The sequence below is a fragment of the Phyllopteryx taeniolatus genome, chromosome 12, assembly GCF_024500385.1.
Source record: "Phyllopteryx taeniolatus isolate TA_2022b chromosome 12, UOR_Ptae_1.2, whole genome shotgun sequence".
Taxonomy (NCBI): domain Eukaryota; kingdom Metazoa; phylum Chordata; class Actinopteri; order Syngnathiformes; family Syngnathidae; genus Phyllopteryx; species Phyllopteryx taeniolatus.
In genome coordinates this window covers 13,559,079-13,579,680 of record NC_084513.1, presented here as the reverse complement: position 1 = coordinate 13,579,680, position 20,602 = coordinate 13,559,079, and the positions used below count along the sequence as shown (strand labels likewise).

Here is a 20,602-nt window from a genome sequence, read left to right as displayed (position 1 = left end):
ATTAGCGCTGTGTTTGGCAACCGATTGAGTGTGGCTCTCATTCATTTTCACATCAGCGAGGTGCGTTCAGGGACACTCCGTAAATGGGAATCGTTCCTGTCATACTGTGTTCCGTGTTTATGTTTGCACATTAAGGACAAAGTCCTGTTTTTGTTTTAATTCCTCATTTTTTTAAAAAGACCATTCAAGCAAGTTTTTACTCCTGTTTTTGAAATTGTAGGTGAAAGCTGCAGCTTACTCGTGTAGACTGAATGGGTGGAAAAAGTGGGCAAAAGAAATGCCAAGATTTTGATAGTCAGCAACATACAGTATTTGAAAAAAACAAAACTATGAACTAGTTAATTTTTGAGAACAGTGAACTTAGTTCAACATTTTAAATAATGAACTTTGAACTGAACTATTTCATTTTTGGAACGGTGAATTGAACTTTGAACTACCTGTAGCTCGTGTGGAAAATGAACTTTCCCAACATTGCCTGCGACCCTAATGAGGCTATAGAAGAAGAACGGATGCATATGAATTATTTATTTTTTCGTACTGTCAGTCAGTCATAGGGCATACTAACAACAACAACAAAAACAGTATTCACACCTATGGTGGCTTAATGGATACATCAGTACACGTTTCTGTCATTACAGTATATTTAGACATTTTCATTATTATCATTACCTGTCTGCTGTCTCCATTGACTGGCCGGTAGAAATGGTACCACTAATGGTAAGGCATGTGGCGGTCATTTCAACTGAAGTTGAGGTTACCCATTATGGTTCCGTGTACTATGAAGGGTTACAGAAACACAAGCGGGATAAGGAAGACGGGAGGTGAGCCGCTGCTTCATAAGTAGCTCATGTGGAAATCATACAAAGCATCCTGCAGGCAGCAGGTTCATTTTATGGCTCCATCTATTACCACTCTGTCATTGTTAATTGTCTTCTTTTTACCTCGGCAGGATTCTCCAAATTGGTCCTATCGAATGTGACAGGAGGAAGAGCATTAAGCATCTGACAAGATGATATCTAAGTTCAATTTCCTACTCCTTACCTGATTTATACCTGCAGCACATCATTTTCCTTTCTGTCATAAAGACCTCGATAAATCAGCGGTGCTCATGGAACCGCTGCACAACAGCCTTTCCTGGATTTGTATCCCCGGCGTTTGCTATTAGGAAGCCATTACAAGCACATTTTGCTCCCTCAAACAAAAATGATCAAATCCAATACAGGCGAGATTAGAGAGATAAAGAGAGAAAAGCGCAGGCAGAGCTGCTCCAAACAGCCTCCTATCTAAACAATATGTTCTGAAATCCATATATAAAAAAAATATCTTTCTTTCTTTCTTTTTTTTTTTTTTTTGCTAGTGACACCATTATCCATCTGTTTGGAAAAAAAATTGCTGTATCATGGTATAAATCTGGCATACAAGAGACATATCCTCTAAAATAAAAGGCAACATTAACAGCTCTATCTTCTAGAGGCCATGGGACGAGCGGGCCATAAGCTCAGTCAAGTGTGATGGCAGTTATACTGTGTTTTTACTAGACTGCAGACAATTATACTTTGCTCCTCTCGCCATAAGAAGACAAAGTGCCCGGGCTTCAGCAGAAATGATTCCAAATAGATTTTCCAAAATGTCTCTTGGCAGATTGCTTCCATACATTATTTCGCTTAAATGGAAAAGGGGAGGGAAAAGAGAGGGAGCCTGCAAGACAAATCAATCACAACACTTTAGCACATAGAGAGATGAGAGCTTTCGGTGTGTGTATGTGTGTGTGTGGATAACGTTGAAGATGTGCATACAAGGACGCTGATAGGATAAGCCACATCTTTGCTGAATGATGACACATGGTAGGCTTTAGTGGTGAGCTGTCAGCGTCAAAAAGAGAGAAATAATGCATATTAAGCTCACCTGCTGACTTTGGAGGACTTCCCCCCCCCCCCCCCCCCCCCGCAGCAAGCTCTGTTCAACCAAGCTTGTGTAACCCGCTCACAAAACGGATGAGATACAATTATTTGTCGATGTTATCAGCTGCCACGTAGTACAGTCACTATTGCAAGGGCCAGTTATCCAATTAACTGATGCATGCTGTTATTGTATTAAGACAACCAGGACAAATATTTTCACAGCATATATAAATATAGTCAGGCTAAATGCTCTAAAATATTTTAGATGTCGGCTTACCATTTTTTTCATCAATAATCAACTATACAATAAATTAAATATCGAACAATTTCTCTGTATATAATAATTTTAAAATATATACCAAATTTTAATTAGGATTGCTAGTCTCCAAATCTACATTATGTTCTCCAATGTTCTGAAAAGTTTATTTAGACAGTTTGTTACGTATTATGTCATCTTGAATAGATTAATAATAACCACCCAATAAAAAAAGTTATGTTTTTAAAGTGGCAGTGGTGTAAGCAGCTAGTGTTATTTAATAAAAAAAAAATATATAAATAATTTACAGTTCATACAGTATTATGTCAGACAATACAATCTTGACCATTGTAACAGATACAATAATGTAAAAGGATAGAAAATACCCTGATCAATTCAAACTCATTTGCAAGACCTTGTACAGATTAATAATAAACTCCCAATTCGCAAAAAGTTTGCTGGTTTTAAAGTGAAATGTTTGGCAGCTAGCAGCTAATTTAAATTTTAAAACTTTATTTAAACAATTTTCAGTACATATTATGACAGGCCATAATTTTAAATACATGAGCCATAACAGATACAATAAAGTACAATATTTAAAAACACATTAATCAATGCAAACCCATTTGCAAGATTTTGAATAAATAATAATAATTTACCCTATTAAATACATCATAAAGAATCAATACATAATTAAACAATGAAGAACTAACGGTTAAATAGGTGACATTAAATGTAAGGGAGATAATTACTTATTCTTTTTTTAATGTCGTTCTGCTGTGTTATAAAATTATTTGATTGAATAAAAGCAGCTAACGTTGCTTATGTGTTAGCTTATTCTGGTGTGATGTCACGAATTGGAAAAGAGCAGAAAAGATGGCCTGGGGACAGCAAGAACAACGACGAGGAACGGACTAGGTAAGAAATGACGTTTGGTAAAAGTATTTCCTCCTTATAGTTGTAAGAAGTTTATCTTATGTCGGACGGACTCTTACCATTTCAGGAATTTAGACCACTCCTTGGGTACGACAAGCCACGTAAGTAGGACACGTGTATGCTAGCAGTGTATCATTTATTTACCATAGATTTGTATTCATAACAAATACAGTAGTAGTACAGTACTCTATTCTTTTAATGCACTTTGCATCATAGCTAATTGATGTTATGAAAGGAATCATCACTTGGGTCAGGTTTGTGTCAATATTATGCCTTGTTGTTTTGTTAGGCATACAGTAATTAGGCACTGGCTAGATTTTGTCTTATTTTTAAAGCTTGTTGCTAGCTGTAGTTGTTGTTGCCGCTCTCTTTACATCCTGTAATATACATACATATACATATGCATATTGATTGAATTAATACAAGGCTGAAAATAGGATCATTCATGCTCGATTTTAACTATGATTGGCAAGTAGTAGAACCTCCACTCGGTGCACTTTTTTTTTTTTTTTTTTTTTCAGATTGCGAGGCGAAATTTCTTCAAGAAACCTTACAAATGGCAATCTTCCTAGTGTCCTTGATGTTTTAACGCGTGATGCTCGTCACATAAAAGTCAAACCGAGTGTATATTATCGAGGATTTATAGCTATATTTGGGCCATAACTGCTCTCCAGGCCCTCTTGCACTCTGTAAAGTCAAAAATCTAGAGCAACACAGTGAAAAAAGATGGTGGCAGTGCGGAACCTCAAAGATGACATTTAGGAAAATATAATACAAAATACTGCCGCAGCAGGACATACCCCAGACAACATTAAGGAATGTAATTATCTCAGTAAAGGTATAAAAACATTCGAAAGCCTCATCTTTCTGGACATTATTAGCCTGTTTGTACTGCAACTGTGTGCTTTACTGGAATATTCCCTGTTGCCAACCGTAATTAATTGCTTTACAGTCTTAAAGGCCATAATGCTCATCAGTTATTAATTAGAAATTCATTTTACTAAATAAATAATGCTCATGATTGATGATGAAAGTGGTAATTGGGTTGTTGGAGAAATGCACTGGGGAAAAAGCCTTTACACTTGGATCTAGGCTGTTAAGTAGTTGCCCATTTACGGTACTACTGCTGCTATACCTCTCGTCATAAACCCTCGCCATTGCGGGAGCATCTGGATTTAGGGAGCACTAACCAAAGTTGTAATTTGCTGAGATTACATTTGGCAACCTGCTTCACGTCATGACCTTTTCTTTGTCCTCCCACCCTTTGTTCCACAAAACTACCGACTACAAATAAGCTGTTATCAAGGCGAAAGCCTACTGTGTATTCACCAATGTCAACTCACATTAGGTTAGTATGAATTAAGAGCACAAGAACGTACAACAATCTCACGGGTCTCTATAGGCATCATGGCACCTATAATAAGCCTTTTTTAAATGAGAGAGAAGTGTGAAAACTCAAGCCGTCTATGGCTCACTATTGATTTTACACCCAAGACCCGAGCGTTGTTGATAGCCTCTTTGATATATTTTCCAGAAAGCACCAGTGCCCTTGGAGTTTTGGGGAAAATAAACTAGTCAATATACACCTATTAGGATTTCTTGATCTGAGCCCATAAAGCTGTGCTGTACACTGTTTCCGATGCTCATTGCATCATAATAGCAACGAGAGCACCAGTTATTTGCTTTTAGAAGATGGCCCACCAATATTTGAGCAGCTTGCTGAAATAGTGTTGTTTGAGAACAATCGATGCAATTGACCTGCATTACGCTGGAAATACAGTAGAACCTTAAAGGTTGAACACAATCCATTGTTGTAAGCTGGTTGACCAGCGACGTGTTGCAGATTTTAAATTCATTGTTCCCATCAGAAATAATGTAGGTTGAATTAATTTGTTCCAGAATCAACCGTCACCATTTTTTAATTTTCTCATCAGCCATACACATGTAAGGATAATTTTGCCCATGATGATAAAGTGTTAAAATCACTCTTAACTTTAATGATGAATGAGAAATTTATCGTTTTGGAAACATTTTAACATGAACTGTTGCGCATAGAAATTAAGTTAACCAGCATAACTTCTATAGGCCAAAAGGTGATCTTAATGACTTAATCCCGTTTATCTGAAGTGCTCATGTGCATATTTGTTTGCTAATGTGTGATGTCACGTTGGTTTGTGCTAGTGTGTTCTTCAAGCTAGTATGCTAACTACTATATGCTACTAAGCCTCACGCGAAGGTGGTGTGTTTGTGGTGACTTCAATTACTGACAAATGTCATTTATGTAACATGGGTTAATTTTTATGTACATGCTAGAAGCAATGGTGTTGCTGCTATATGATCCTTTCCTTTTGAAGTGCTTTGCCACCACCTTGTGGCATCTATACCCAATTAAAAACCCCTTTTGTTGGGGCTGCGTCCATTTTTTGCAAACATCCGTGAATAATTGGCGCTATTCTTGGCAGGGCTCGGTCCCTGTCCTCAACGAATCGCGGGGGTTTGATGTATAGCAGCCTGTTGGCAAGTCGCTTGCTAATTAGTGGCTGGCCCTAACAGCTAACTCAAACGAATTTCTGATTGTTTGAATCCATTTTCTGTCGTGCTTCTCCTCACGGGAGATTCTAAATGTGTTGATGCTTGTGTGGTATCGAGCAGAGTTTTTGTGGCATTGTGAGTACATCTGTGTGGATATAGCTCAATGGAGCCACAGGTGCAGATACAATAAATTGATAAAAAAAAATTAAGTATATTTGTAAAACACAATAAACAGTATATACAGTATACTGGTTTCACTGCATTGGCAAGGCTTGGCGGCGGCAGGCTGGATGTTGCTTCATATCTGAAAACATCTTTTTTGTTGTGAAAGCGCAATTACAGCATGGCATTGTTTAATTGGCTGCTACATCTGCGCCTGCGATAAAAATTTTGAATCATAGCAAAAGTAGTTGTTGACGGTGTGTCATTCATGAAAACTGGTTGCACAACTGCGTGTTCAGTTGCGTCCGGTCGCGTCGCTCGGTGTGCGGTGGGCCAAACCCTACTTGAGGCCAAAGAACAAGAAAAACACATGCACAGATTATAATTCTAGTATGCTCCCTGAACCAAAATCTGGTCTGATACGCTGACATTTTGCATCAGGTCAATGTGATGACAGTTCATCCTTTATGTGTTTGTGCCACTTTTGAGGTATATTTTCCCCCCGAATCTTTGTCATTTTCGCCAATTGCACACGTTTGAGGCTACATAGGTCGAGATCCTCCTGAACACAAACGACCAAAGGGGAAAAACAGCAGTAGATGATGGTTTAGCCTCATCAAACAGATACTATTACTGGTCTCTTTCGCCTGTCATCACGGGGGGAGTGAGCAATGGAAACACCCCTTCACTCGTCCTCCTTTGCTAACCAGTATCTGTCCTATTAGCAATTTATAATGGAGATCAAGAAGTAGTCAGTGCAGAATGAAGACAACTGTCTGCACCCTTTCCTAATTGGCTTTATGTTCTCTTTCTGATAAATGGCTTGCCACTACCACAGAGTCCTGTGGTTTTTATTGCCCTAATAGGGCCCAGTAACTGGATTTACTAACAGATAGTGGGTCAAAAAGGACACAGAGAGCAAAAATGTTAATTAATATCAATAATGGCCAATTATTAGTTTGACAGAGGGATCCCAGCTAGTTGTGTGCTCTAATGACTGTGAGCTAAGTTGAGGGGAAACACTGGCGAATTAGCATAACTGTGTGTGTGTGTGCTCCATGGAGGTGCCCAGCAAACATCTGTTATGTTAGAAATTCAAATAGAATTCCTATTAGTAACCCTGGCTGTGGTTGCATAATCAGTCATTCTTCTCTGGCCATTTTGCAGGCACTAACAATGCCCCTGTGACTGGTGGAACGCCTCCCTTTGGGCTTTCCAATCAAATGTGGCCCCATGTGGACCTGCACGTCCTAACAACAGACAGGCCAACGTGGACTTCTAAGGGGAGCTTTGTGCTCTGACAAGAGCTCAATGTATCCACCCATGACACATGACCGAAGGAAAGGATTTTTGATTTCAAAACAGCAAGAACAATATTTATTGTTCATCTTGTTTTCTGCTTCCTCAACAGTACAATTGTAGAGTCTATTCAATGCACTTTGCATTAAGCTTGTGTTTTGAGTTAGGAACAAGAGGAACGGGACTGTGAACAACGAAAAACAGTCAGTAATTGATGCACCCGTTAAAAATGTTTATAATTGCTTCTATTAATCGTTTAAACTCTAAATATACTACATCACAAAACAATTTAGTGTAATTTCAAACTCATTTTACAACATTACCCGTAAACATGAATGGTTTACAAATAGGCTTACAAAACAAAACATACACGTGACAAAGACTCTCCTACACTAACATATAAACTTAGCTCCTCCCTGACATGCAAAGATTTTAATCTCTCAGTCGAGCTTATTCTAACCTATTTCCATAACACCAATTACTAGTTTCCTCCTAGACTGGATGTCGGGGCCATTTTATGGCATCTTAGGGCATAAAAAAAAAAAAAAAGTGAAAAGATAAGGTTTTCAGCCAATAGTTGAGGATATGTTCCACAAGAAAAAAAACACCAGAATGTGAATTAATTATTAGTAAACCGTTCACTGTATCACCAAATATTCCGATGAAAACAATAAATGCATTACAAACACGTGCTTATTCATTGGACACTGACGGTAAATATTGAAGCTCAATGTTCATATTCAAAATGATTTATTTGTGATAATAATAATATTTCCTCACGAGCTTCTGAGCGTGTCCAATAAGGCTGTGCATTGTTCTCTCTGTTTTTAAGTCACGCAAGCTCTTGCAGTCAGTCTGAAAGTGTTAGACTTCCATCGTGATTTACAAGTCTGCGTGTGACCTTCTCTTTTTATAATGTGAGCGTGTAATTCTCTGGAGTTAAACGTCATGTTAGATCAGAGGAGCTACTCGTGTCCTTATCCCAGGAGTGCATAAGCAGCAGTGGCAGTGGTTCAGAGGTTCCTTTTAAGGGCACCATTGTCATGAGCTTGATGCATTTCACTCACTGCGGTTGTCCGTGATTGCACACAAGTGTAGTAATACATTGTTAAAAAAAACAAAACAAAACAGATAAAACACCACCTTGGAGGTCACAAATAGAAAACCCACTCCAAAAACAGCCATTTCCTGCCTCAGAAAGACTCTCTAAAGCATGATATACTGTACCGTAAACGATATATTTTGCCACAAAAAACGAGAATAAATTTACCAAAATGTCAAAGTGATTATGGGGTTTGGTTTAAGCCATGTTCATATGTGTGTGTATATATGTATATATAATTTTCATTATATTATGCGGGTGATTGGATGTTGTCAAGCTTAACATGTCCACTCTTTTATTGTTAAATATTCGTTAATATTTCAGAAATTCAAATGATATTTGTTCAACATTACACAGTTAGCTAACTAAATAAGAATGTTAAGTGACAAATGATATTTGTTCAACATTACACAGTTAGCTAACTAAATAAGAATGTTAAGTGACGGTCCAACATGCGCTCATTAAAATGTCCACCCTATCAGCGAAGCCAAATATTTAACAATGTGTATGTGCATTGTCTGCTTGAAGTTAATTTATTTATTAAAAAAAAAAGTGTGGGTTTTGACCAATATGCATTTCAAAGAACATAACGTCTACTTAATACAATGAATATAGAGTTTGGGGGTTGAAATGGGGAAGCCTCAAAGGCACCTTATGGTGATATTGACTCTAGATGTATTTTTCAAAATGACTTTTGGAGAAAAAAGGAAAGATTGTAAATTTCACTGTGCACCTTCAAGAAGCACTTTCCCCCACATTTGAATTAATATGGTTCTACTGAATTAATTTGCAGTTGTTTATGAAACAGCAACATATGTCTGGTGCACAGTGCTGCATCCAACAGATTTGGGTGCAGTATACATGACTGGGCGACTCCATGCTTGTATGTAAGAAGTGGCTTCGGCTTCACGCTCCTCTCCATTCTGTGGCCTCCGGTGTATAAATTTGCTTGATTGTTTTTCTTTCCCTTTCTTAATTCATTGCAGTTGGATTCCTCTTTGATGCAGTTCTGTTGTCCCTCAAACAATTGAAGTGGAGACAATGGAGGCATAATGATAGATCCGTGTACCCACCATCTGTAAGAGCATCTGCTCCCGTGCATCTGTACAACATGCTGGAGCGGGGAGCCTCAGTAATCTGCATAATAAGGAGAGGGCTTATCTCAGTCTAGTTAATAATCACAAGCAATCGATGCACTTCATTCCCTCAGTCCTGACTGTTGGGGTGACAAAAAAAAAAAGAAAGAAAAGCAGCAAAACTTTGGTATGTTAGCTGTATCCTCCAGATAGTCAGGGGTCAGAAGCTCTTGATTATGCCTGGAGCTACAGATTTAGTCAGCACTCATTTAATCTTTTCATGAATACCATAATTATAGACGGACACACCCGCTTTATCATGCCGATTCTTACTTTCTTATAGAGTTATGTGGTTTCTAGCCTCTACGGCCTTGATTCAGAATTAGATGTAAAGCATACACACCTCCACCAAGGTTGAACTGTTAACAAAAGTGGGAAAAATAGTCAAGGACTGTGTTTGTGTTTGTTTGTCTGACCACATTCTGGCGAGCATCACTTTCTCCTCTGACAAAAATGAGGCAATAAAGATGGCCTTCAATGAATGGCCATCATTTTGAAGGCCCACACAAACACATTGTCCTGATAAGTTCTGGTGCAACATGAAATCCATGCATCTATCCCTCCATTTTCTGAGCCGCTTCTCCTCACTAGGGTCGCGGGCGTGCTGGAGCCTATCCCAGCTATCATCGGGTAGTAGGCGGGGTACACCCTGAACTGGTTGCCAGCCAATCGCAGGGCACATACAAACAAACAACCATTCGCACTCACATTCACACCTACGGGCAATTTAGATTTGTCAATTAACAACATGAAATCCTGTCATTAAAACACATCATAAACAACAAGCTTAACTGAGTATAACGAATGATATGTGTCGTGTCTATATGTGTCGTACGTGGAGTACGGTGTAAGATGACAGGACCATTTTGGATCACGAAACATTTTGGTAATTTTGTCTGTCCAGCAAGAAGGCTACTTTCTTTTTCATAGACAATGACTCATTTGAGAATTCTATATTTGTGTCCAGACATTCACCAAAATGTATTGGGTTCTAGTTTCATGGAAATTGATTGTGTATTTTTTGTGGAAAGTTGACAAATACATTTTAAAAAAAAATTATTATTATTTTTAAACAGGTTATCACATCTCAGCTGACAGAAGCATCTAATGTATCTTTCTTTAATTCCAGCAAAATGTTTGTATGCAACTTTGTTATTAGACAACACTTCTTTAGGAATTTTTTACTATGCTGCCCTTTTGCAATTATCAACCAGCTGCAGTGCTGAAGCATTGCAAAACTACTAGTAGAGATTTAAACAGCCTGCCCTGAAGTAAGTGGTTAATAAAAGCTGGGGTAAAAAAACAATCCTTTAAATATATGCTGACTTGTAACTATTGGATGTCCTTTTCTTTCTATCATTTAATAAATACCTTTGGGTTTTAAAAATCACTATATGATTTTTTTTTTTAAAACAAAAACACTCGACAGTGGCTCATTGGAATATACTCCATTGACTGGATAAAAAGTGTGCAATATTGACCAAACGGTATCTCCTCATACCATCCTCTTGTTAAATATGCTCATTAAATCAAGTTGATGATACACTGCAGTATGAAGAAACTGTAATGCACCAAATGAAAGCAAAAAAATACCTAAAACAAAAAAGCAAAGTACCTTTTATTTTGCCATTGTGAAATATCCATTACAAAAAAAAAACATTTTATTTACAATACCTCCACAAATTTTCACACAATATAATACTATGCGTTAAATACTGGCAGTCCCTACCCTTGCATAGTTCGTGCTCATCCTAATTAAGCATGCATGATGCTACTCTCCCAGCTGCTAGGCTTCTGAAATCCACCAGGCAGGTGTATCAAGCCCCCAAGTGAGGACCAAGAAGGAAGATGCTCAACGGAGAAGTGCAGGTGTGACACGTTAGGAGGAGTCCAGGTGCTTATTGAGTTATCAGAGGCAGTCGCTGCTTGTTTGATTTATCACCAGGGGTTTGCCGTTGTCATAACTGAGCAGCACAATGTCAGACAACAAAATAAAATGCTCCGAAATCTACCTGCTGCTGTCCTGAAGCTACGTCAACTTACATTGAAAGCATTTAATTATGTTATTACTGTTTGTTTTTATGAGTACAATAGTATAGAGTGCTATTATTGTTATTAAAAACACATTACAGAAATGCTGGTAGTTTTTTGGGGGGGAGGCTGGAACAGATTAATGGCTTTTCCATTCATTTAAGTGGTGAAAGATGATTTGAGATACGCGTGTTTGAGTTGCAAGCGTGGTCATGGAACGAATAAAACTCGTATCGCAAGGCACCACCGTATATTAGAAAGATTAACACCCTTCAAAGATATAAATATCGTCATTATAGCTTCTCCGCTTCGTGATAGCTTCCCCTCTTGAATTGGCTAATTTAGCTCTGGTTGCTAAATTAACTAAATTAAATAAAGAACTGAAAACTGCCCTCCTCAGGCCTGTGGGTAGAAATCCACTTCTGTCCTTGTAACCCAAATCCATCTATTTTAATCCTTGTCTTTTATCTGCTGTTTATGGGATTGCGAGGAGACCGTGACATTGTTAGGTTGTGTTTTGACACATTAATTGGATAAAGGGTTTTTCATCACAGCTGCTGGGAAATTAAGAGGAGCTTGAAAGCCCCTGATGTCTTGTAATTAAGTGTTTCATATTGTGTAGCTTCACTTCCAACAGCGGCACTCTCTCATGAATGGCCCATAAAGGCAATAATACCATACACGACTAGACAAAAGAGGCCAAAGGGGCTCCTGTTACGTCAAAAGCTAAGGTCAGGAGAAACCAATTCAGCCAGTCAGTTACATGTTAACATGAGCAGCATTGATAACACTACTGCGACCACAATAGGAATTAAGATGTCAATACAATTTTGGCCTGGTAGTGGTGTGCTTAGAAAAGCAAATGTTCCGCCCAGTGTGTTCCAGCAGAAAAGGGGCGTCTGCTTCCCAAACAAACCGCTGTCCTTGATATCAGCTGGTTAATCCTCCCCTTTTAGTGGCTTTATTGGCTCATTCAAGAGGGTCTTTTGACATTCCCCCTGCTCTGTTAAAAGGTGACTGCATCTCAAGTGAAATCTGGAGTGTTCTTTACACAAGCGCCGAGCCCCATGTGGCTCCCGCCTCCCAGTAGGCCTGTGATTTTCCTGCTTTAAGTGTCTACTGTCAACACTAATTTGTCCCACTCCTCCGCCGCCCTCTTCCGCTGGGGAGGGCGGGCTTGGTGACGCTCTCCTAAAGTTTTAATAAAAGATCTTCTGTTTTCTGGGAGTGAAACAAGGGCTTTAAAAGCCACAGAGGCAACACGATGCCAGGTAATGATTACGAGGCTCAAACAGAGGCTGTTAGCAATGCCACATACTGTTTTACAAAGCGAGCTGCGAGTGTGTACTTGGGCTAAACGCAAGCCAAACTACAGGCATCATCTCTAAATAAGAGTCGCACTCAGCATTAAATGATTGCCAAGGAAAAACAAAGGGGTAGTTTTGTTTCTTCGTCTTGTTGAAGAGGGCTGCACTTTATTTTAAATGGTGCCAGAGAAATGTTTTATTTTATGTTACTTGTTCTTCCAAACTACTACTGGATGCAGAAAAACAAAAGCTTTACTGGTATACCTTGAACTTTGTAAAAAAAAAAAAAAAAAAATATATATATATATATATAAAATATATATAAAAAATTACTGTATATGCCACTAAAGACAACACCGCACCACATTGTTTGTTTACTCTCCCCATACATATGGCTAAAGTTTGCTATTAACAGTGGGTACAAAAAGTCTACACTCCCCTGTTCAAATGTCAGATTTTTGTGATATATATATATATATACAAAAATTCCCAATGTTTGGGAGATTTTGTTGTGGTCCGATGAAACCAAGGTTTGAACGTTTTGGACCATAATCCTAAAAGGTATGTTTGAAACAAACAAAACAGTGGTCATCACCAAAAGAATGCCAATCCTACAGAAAAACATAATGGGGGTAGCAACATGCTTTGGGTTTTTTTTTTTTTTCTTCAGATGGAACTGGAAAAAGGTTTTGCAATTGTTCATCTTGGCATTGTAATTGTATATCACGAAAACCTGGCAGTTGATCAGGGGTGTGTAGACTTTGTATATTCACTGGTAAGACAACTAAAAGATTCACAAAAAGTAAAATTGTTAGTAGTATATCTCTACCAATATTTGGTCGCACCACCAAAATGTGATTGGTTCTTTAGTGTGTACAGTAGTGTGTGTACAAATTCTGAAGACATTACCATAAAAACAAATACTTAAAAACTTTCATTTGTACAAATCAATGTTCACAAATGTGTACAAACTACTTAAAAGTTGCAGGTCAGTTTTCCCCCCATTAATTGTACTGTGTCATTGACACAATGCCAAGTGAAAAACTGTTTTATGGCACCTGTGAAATTTCATTTATCGGATTTCCTCGGGATTAATAAGAGCAGCATGATTGCATATAATGGTTTCTGACATGTTTTGCTTGAGCACAATTTCACCAGCCGACAAAGTAAATTGCTCCATTTCATTTATGTTTGAAGGAAAGTCAATGGAAAAAGTAATTCCTCGCATTCCATTTAAGCAAATTCCCATCTATTTGAATGATAGGTCAAAGGAAAGCAGTCAAGAGACTTTCTTTTCAATTATCGGTGACTTGTTTACATAGCGTTATAGCCGGACATACAAATCTCATATGGGCTCTGCCACAGCTGAGGAAGCTAAATACAATTTCACTACCAAGGTAAGAACCATGTAGGAAATTGTTCAATATCTCAGTCGTAGTCCAATTTATACTGCATTGTTTAGCTGCACAGTGTATAGTAGGGTTATGGTAATGTAATATGCATAATTCATACACCTTGGGCCCCCTCCTCATTTGTGATTCCGTTGCCCTGCGTGTTCATCTGAAGCTGAATTAATGCTACATTGTCCATTAGGCGACCATAACACTGGGCAATGCTGTCACACACACTCTTTGGACTGAAATTCCATTGAGGCTAATTTCCCATTTTGGTCTGCGCGCTGAATTGTTTTTCAAAATACAGTACTACATTTCTCAATTTGGATGAATACTGATGACATTGACCCTCCTTTGTAATTGGAAGTGGCATTTTTTTGTAATGAGGAATGTGTGTTTTGGGATTCTGGGGTTGAGCTTGTCCTGTTAGGCGGGTCGGTGGCCATGGTAGCACAAAGAGAAGAGTGTTGGATGTGTCTTGTTATCCTCTCCAGAGTTCACTTAGAGAGCCCCGACTCCTGTAGTTGTGACCTTCATAAGACACGGTCTCCCTGCTGGGAACACATACACCGAGCACGTCCACTCCACAGCCGGCACTCATTGGGTCATGATGGGGCTAAGCAGTCCCATTAAAGCTTGCTCATCTAGGCTACGATCACGTGCACATGGCATCAAGATGGACTCGAGCCAAGAGGTTCTGAGCCCTTCCTTTCTCGCTCTTCGGCCCGGTACTAAGATGCACTAAATGAATGTTTTTGTTTAAAGCCGCATCTGTGCCTGCTTCTCCTCGGGATACCGTTCTTGTGATGTTTCAAGCTGAGCTAAGTGTATTATAAATCCATTTTTTGGACATGCTGCGGTCAGTTTAACGATCATTATGTGGCTCAGATGGAAAAACAAGGGAATAAGGTGAATCAATGTTCGATTTTACGGTGTGACTTGATTCATGGCTTGCGCTATGATAAATGGCCATCTTCGCGCTTTGAGACTAACTGTAGTGAAATGAATTTGTATGTTGTGTACGAAAACTCACGAGAGGTGCCTTCTGGCTTTGCTCTCAGCGCTTCATCCGTTGATTAGTCCAGAAAGGCCATAACATTATTTAGTGCGCAGTGTTAACTAACGCTGACAGATGTCAAATACTTCTAGGTAACAAGAAAACATTTCAAATATTCATCATGCAATTATTCAGTAACCGTTCTTGTAGATTTTAAATCCTCAAGTGCTTGTTTTTAATGCAGTTAGTCAAATGAGATGCAGAATTTACTGCGCTTTGAAGCTCCTGTGCCAGCTCCCCAGGAAGTACATGGGCATGTATAATATCATGTAGGTGAGCTGATCTCTCTTTGAGTCTCACTGATGGGAGGGCAAGCTTCACCTAAAGGTAGTGAAGCAAAGAATTAATGGTTTACCAAACTGCATGCCAAAGGCAATAGGAGAGCGCAGGGGGTTTCGTTCCTCTAGGTAGCTGACATGACGCGACTAGTCAGACGTAAATGACTAAAATGTAAGTGACAGACGGAAACTATCACGAGGTCTATGAAGCATCCACGTGCTGCCATCATTTTCTGCCCAACCTTGGAGATCACTTCAAAGGCAGACTAACGATCCTGCCAGGCCCCAACACCACTCACCTGGATTAGCATTCTGTTTATCTGCTAAACCATGTTGCAACCACACCTCATTTAAATTCGACATCATTTTCAACAGTTTGTAAGTTTGTATTTTATAAGGTGTTTTTGTGACATGCATATTTCCCAATCTACTACTAAGTAGGTGAATAGTTATCTCCGTAAGTGCTTGTTGAATGAGGCTAAAATATCATTAATCTGATGCCTATCCAATGAGATTGTGTTAATATTACGTGATTTGATGTGCTTGTAACATGTGGTCATTTTATAAAAAGTGGTAAAAAAAAATTGGGTCCACATAATGGCGTTAAAATAATACATTTTTAGAACATAGTTTAAAAGGGACAAAAAAAAAAGTATTTTGAAGTTTTTCAAAAGCACTGGTTTCAGTTCAGTGAAATGCCATTTTGCAAATGAATGAAAAGGCAATAATTACATTACATTTTTAGATGGAGCACGAATACAAGTAGGCCTACTTACTTTTGAGCACTCACCGATAAAGCGTACCAATATTTGATAATGCTATTGTGTATTTCAATTTCTATACAAATGTTGATTATTTTAATTAAATATTGCTCAAAAACACAAACTTTAATTGACCATTAAATAGGTTTGACTCGAATATAACACTTTTTATACCCACAATCAAATATTGTTCAAAACACAAACTTTTATTGAATATAGTGTGGAGTTTGCATGTTCTCCCCGTGCCTGCGTGGGGTTTCTCCGGGCACATCCCAAAAAATGGGTTGTAGGTTGATTGAAGGCTCTAAATTGCCCGTAGGTGTGAATGTGAGTGCGAATGGTTGTTTGTTTGTTTCTATGAGCCCTGTGATTGGCTGGCGACCGGTTCAGGGTGTACCCTGCCTCCCGCCCGAAGATAGCTGGGATAGGCTCCAGCCGCCTGCGACCCTAGTGAGGATAAGCAGTAAAGAAAATGGATGGATAGATTTTGCACAAATAATAGAATATCACTTCTTACACACACAGAACTATCATATTCCGCTTGACTGTAAGGTATATGTGCTGCTTCTGTTGAGAGCGCCCCTGGTGAACGCATGCAGATGACACACGTAGTTTTGATGAAAAGACATTGAAGAAAACATTGGGACAAAGCTACAGTAATATACTATAACTTGTTTTTCACAGATTACAATGAATACGCTATATTCCTGTGAATATTGTTATATCATCTTTCTGTATATGTTACTGCGCCTATTCTGTTTGTATATTTGTCATTTATTAAGTTAATTTGTTAAATTTATGTTGTAACATCGAAGTTATTCGTTAGCTCATGTATAGCATTTAACCTTATGTGTTAACATTAAGCTAGCGGACGTTTGCAAAATTAATATGTTTGCTCAAATATACAACATGTAATTCTCTTTATTTTCTGTTAGTTTTACCGTAAACTTTAACTGGGAGTGTCAATAAACTGCTTGGAGTGAGCACATTGACTCTTTTGGAAGAACTGTTTGCTATCTGCCAAACTGCACACCACACGCTCAGAAAGGACAGAATAGTATAACAACAACACCTCTACCAAAAATAATACAAATATGTGGTTCAAAATAAAATACCTGAATGAAAATTGAATGAGTGTGATGCACCCATGCACATCACCTCAAAAATTAATATTCATGACAAGGTCTGTCTTTCAGGACTTCCACAAGATGCCCGTATTCAATCGTTGTGTTTAATTGAGCAATTTGAATACCTGCAAAGAACCCTCGCCTACTGTGCCGGTTCACTCCTCCTTCAGCTCGATGCAATAACAATATAAGCACACTGTGCTTTAAAATTATACGAATCTTTAGGGGCCTAACTGCATTTTGCTTTGCACACAAAATTTGAAACTTGAAAAATGGCATAGTAATGTATTTGTATTATATAATAATGAGTCCCACGCAGCAAATTTATTAGTCTCCATTCTGAAAAAGCCCCGGCAAAGCAACTTGCATACCATAATTGGCATCTTGTGGTTTGCTTTCCTGAGGAGAAAGTGAATTTTATATGCCTTCATAATAAATAGCATATTTAAGCACCCAGGAAATCACTGTGAGACATCCATCCCACTTCGTTCCATTTATTCAGGGGTGTTTAATTAAAGCTCGGAAACTACATGCAATTTGTGTCTGAACACTGTCTAATGTCTGAGACTGGTTATTAGATATTAAATTGATGCATAATTCAGGCAATTAAGAAAGTAATCACACAAAGTAATGTAATGTAAGTTAATTATTACAGCATAAGCAAACAGTTCATCAATGCTATTTAATGCTGTGACTCTCTAATATGCTCACCAAGCATGGAAATTTCTCTGCATCAATGTTTTGATGTGCTTATTAAATATTGTGGCGACAGATTAGTGGTTTTATCCATCTATCTATCCATCTATCTTCTGGTTTCAAGGACACATTGCCTGAAAACTAACAATTTGCCACCCACCCAGTCTCTCGTGTATGAAGACATCCGGCAAAACAAGACCTTCCAGCCCCGGTTTTGTTTTCTCGGGGTAAACATGCGTGTCACAGTTGACCTTTTTCGGGGTCAGGCTGCTTTTATATTGGCGGACATGTTTCCAACTTAATAGAACTGTTTAACTGAGATCCCCAGGGCCCCTATATTTATTAAGCCGCAGTGAGTTGCATCTGTCTGCTTGAATCAAGAAGAGCAATCAGTCGGGGTCACACACGTAGTAATGGAGAAATATAGACACACAGGGACACACTAACACACACATGCAGACGTGGCACTTTTGCAGCGGATAAATACCCTCACATTAAAGAGCCCTTCAATTACAACAAACGGCATTAGCTTGTGTTCTCATCTTAAATGATTACCGTGCTCATTATAGCCCTTCGTTGTATGTTGTATTATGTTTACTATGAAATGTGCACTTTATTGGCAGAGCACCACATAGTTCAGTGTTAGTCTCATCTCCTGTTCTTTCTGAGGAGTATTGATTTATCTTTGTTCAGCCATTGTACCACATCCCGTAATGTTGGTCATTTTCTTGAACTGATTTTAGGCCCCTGTCTGGTAATCAGGGATAATTGTCAATTATCACAAGGACCCATCAGATCAATTACTGCAGAATCAATACAGCCACACTGGGTGTACTTCCCTTCCTTCCCTTTATCACCTTCTAGAAATCCTTTAGCACAGTGGTTCTTAAACCTTTTATACCAAGCACTACTTCAAAAAATACTATAATTTTAACATTTGTAACATTATACAATAAAGTTTAATTGATTCTATGACCATGCTCATAACTCAAAACACTTGCAACTCAAATCATCTTTCCCTTTTAAAATGAATAGAAATGACATTAATTTGTTCCGCCCCCCCCAAAAAACCAACAACAAAAAAAAAAAAAAAAAAAATGTTTGTAACGAAAACTAGCACTGTACTTTATTGTACTTTAAAAAAATATATATAGTAAAAACATAATTAAATAAAATGTAAAGAATTAAGCAGTTTGTGCAACATGATTTCATGCTTCAACACCCATTGGCATTGTGCTGCTCCTTCTTTCACGGGGCAGTAGCATGCTTACCAAAAAAATACAGAACGAAGAAGAAAGTATCTTATAAGCACAGTAAAATGCAGTAATATCAGTCGTTCTTAGTAGAGGATAAAGAATATATTCCTGTAAGTATTGTTATTTTACGTCTTCATGCGTCGCTCCACTGTTTGTGTTCAAATATCCGTTGCTTAAAGGGTTATAATACCGTGTCACCAATGCTATTTCTTAGCCCATTGCTGGCATTTTACATTGTTTGTTAGCATAAAGCTAAACTGAATTTAAAAAAATGTACGGATGTAATGGATTAAAAGAACATTTAATCCACTGTAACATTATGCACAGTTTGATCATTTAATTCAGTGATTACAAGAGAGAGGCACTTGAGGTACTGGTACATGTACCACACTTTGAGAATCAGTTTAAGTAAATTTAAAGTTGCACATAAAACACATTCTAAATCATATTTTTAATGGTTCTGTTTTGCTTAAAAATCAATGCAGGCTGGTGTTTTACCGTGCTGGTGTCTGGAATAGTGAGTGTCTTATTGCTGTAGCTTTATCGCACCATAATGGAGAAAACACTATTGTTACCTGCGTAGGGTTCTGTATTATGAGAGCCCTTTTTTCGTCCGGCAGGCGAGATGACTTTTGTAATGAAAGTTAATGTCAAGGAGTCCTTATTTTCTTCAAGACAGTTACGCTTGCACCTCATGAAGGAAAGGCGCCATTCGCCCAGTCGCTTCCACCGTGTTGGAAACAAATGTGCTGTTGTAATGGAAAAGCCTGGTCAGCAGCCTGATGTATTATCTCCTCCTCAACGTATTTATTTACACTCAGCTTCTCCACAAATTGTCTTGTCATCTTAATGGGTGACAATTAATCTGTTGCCAAGCAGGCCGAGGTGAATGAAAGAGATGGACTTTATTTTCCAAACTTTGTTTCTGGCCTTATGAAGCTATTTAATGCTTTAATGTGTGACTGTGGTGTTTAGGTTTTGTAAACACAAATAATTAATCTGAGTGAAGCATTATTTGTAAAATTACAATTAGCATGCATTTCTTTCTCTTTGTATTTTTTACCTTTTTGTATTGGATATCTTGTTCAAGGACAAACCTTCCCTTCAGCGCAGAGGAAGGACATGCTAAATCAAGACAAATGGTAAGGTCATCATTAAATCTATTGCAGCATCTGTAATGCTTAATACAGAGCATATTGTGGCTACATATTAGATATCGAATCCTTGTTTAAGACCGGTGCTAGAGTGTTGTTGTCCGTTTCAATCTAAGTGAAATGTACCATAATCATTTTCAGTAAGTCTAGCAGAGATTGACATTTAACCAGTGTCCAAACTCCTCATATTTCATCCCCACCTGAAAGAGGCCTCCAT

At 38.3% G+C, this 20,602-nt stretch overlaps 1 long non-coding RNA gene across 1 annotated transcript; it reads left to right on the top strand.

The window, feature by feature from the left end:
• The first annotated feature begins 2,967 nt into the window (after positions 1-2,967).
• LOC133486597 (uncharacterized) lies at positions 2,968-8,373 on the top strand. Its single transcript, XR_009791076.1, has 3 exons — positions 2,968-3,075; positions 3,161-3,194; positions 6,955-8,373. It is a non-coding gene; the product is annotated as an uncharacterized LOC133486597 (long non-coding RNA).
• The last annotated feature ends 12,229 nt before the right edge of the window (positions 8,374-20,602 follow it).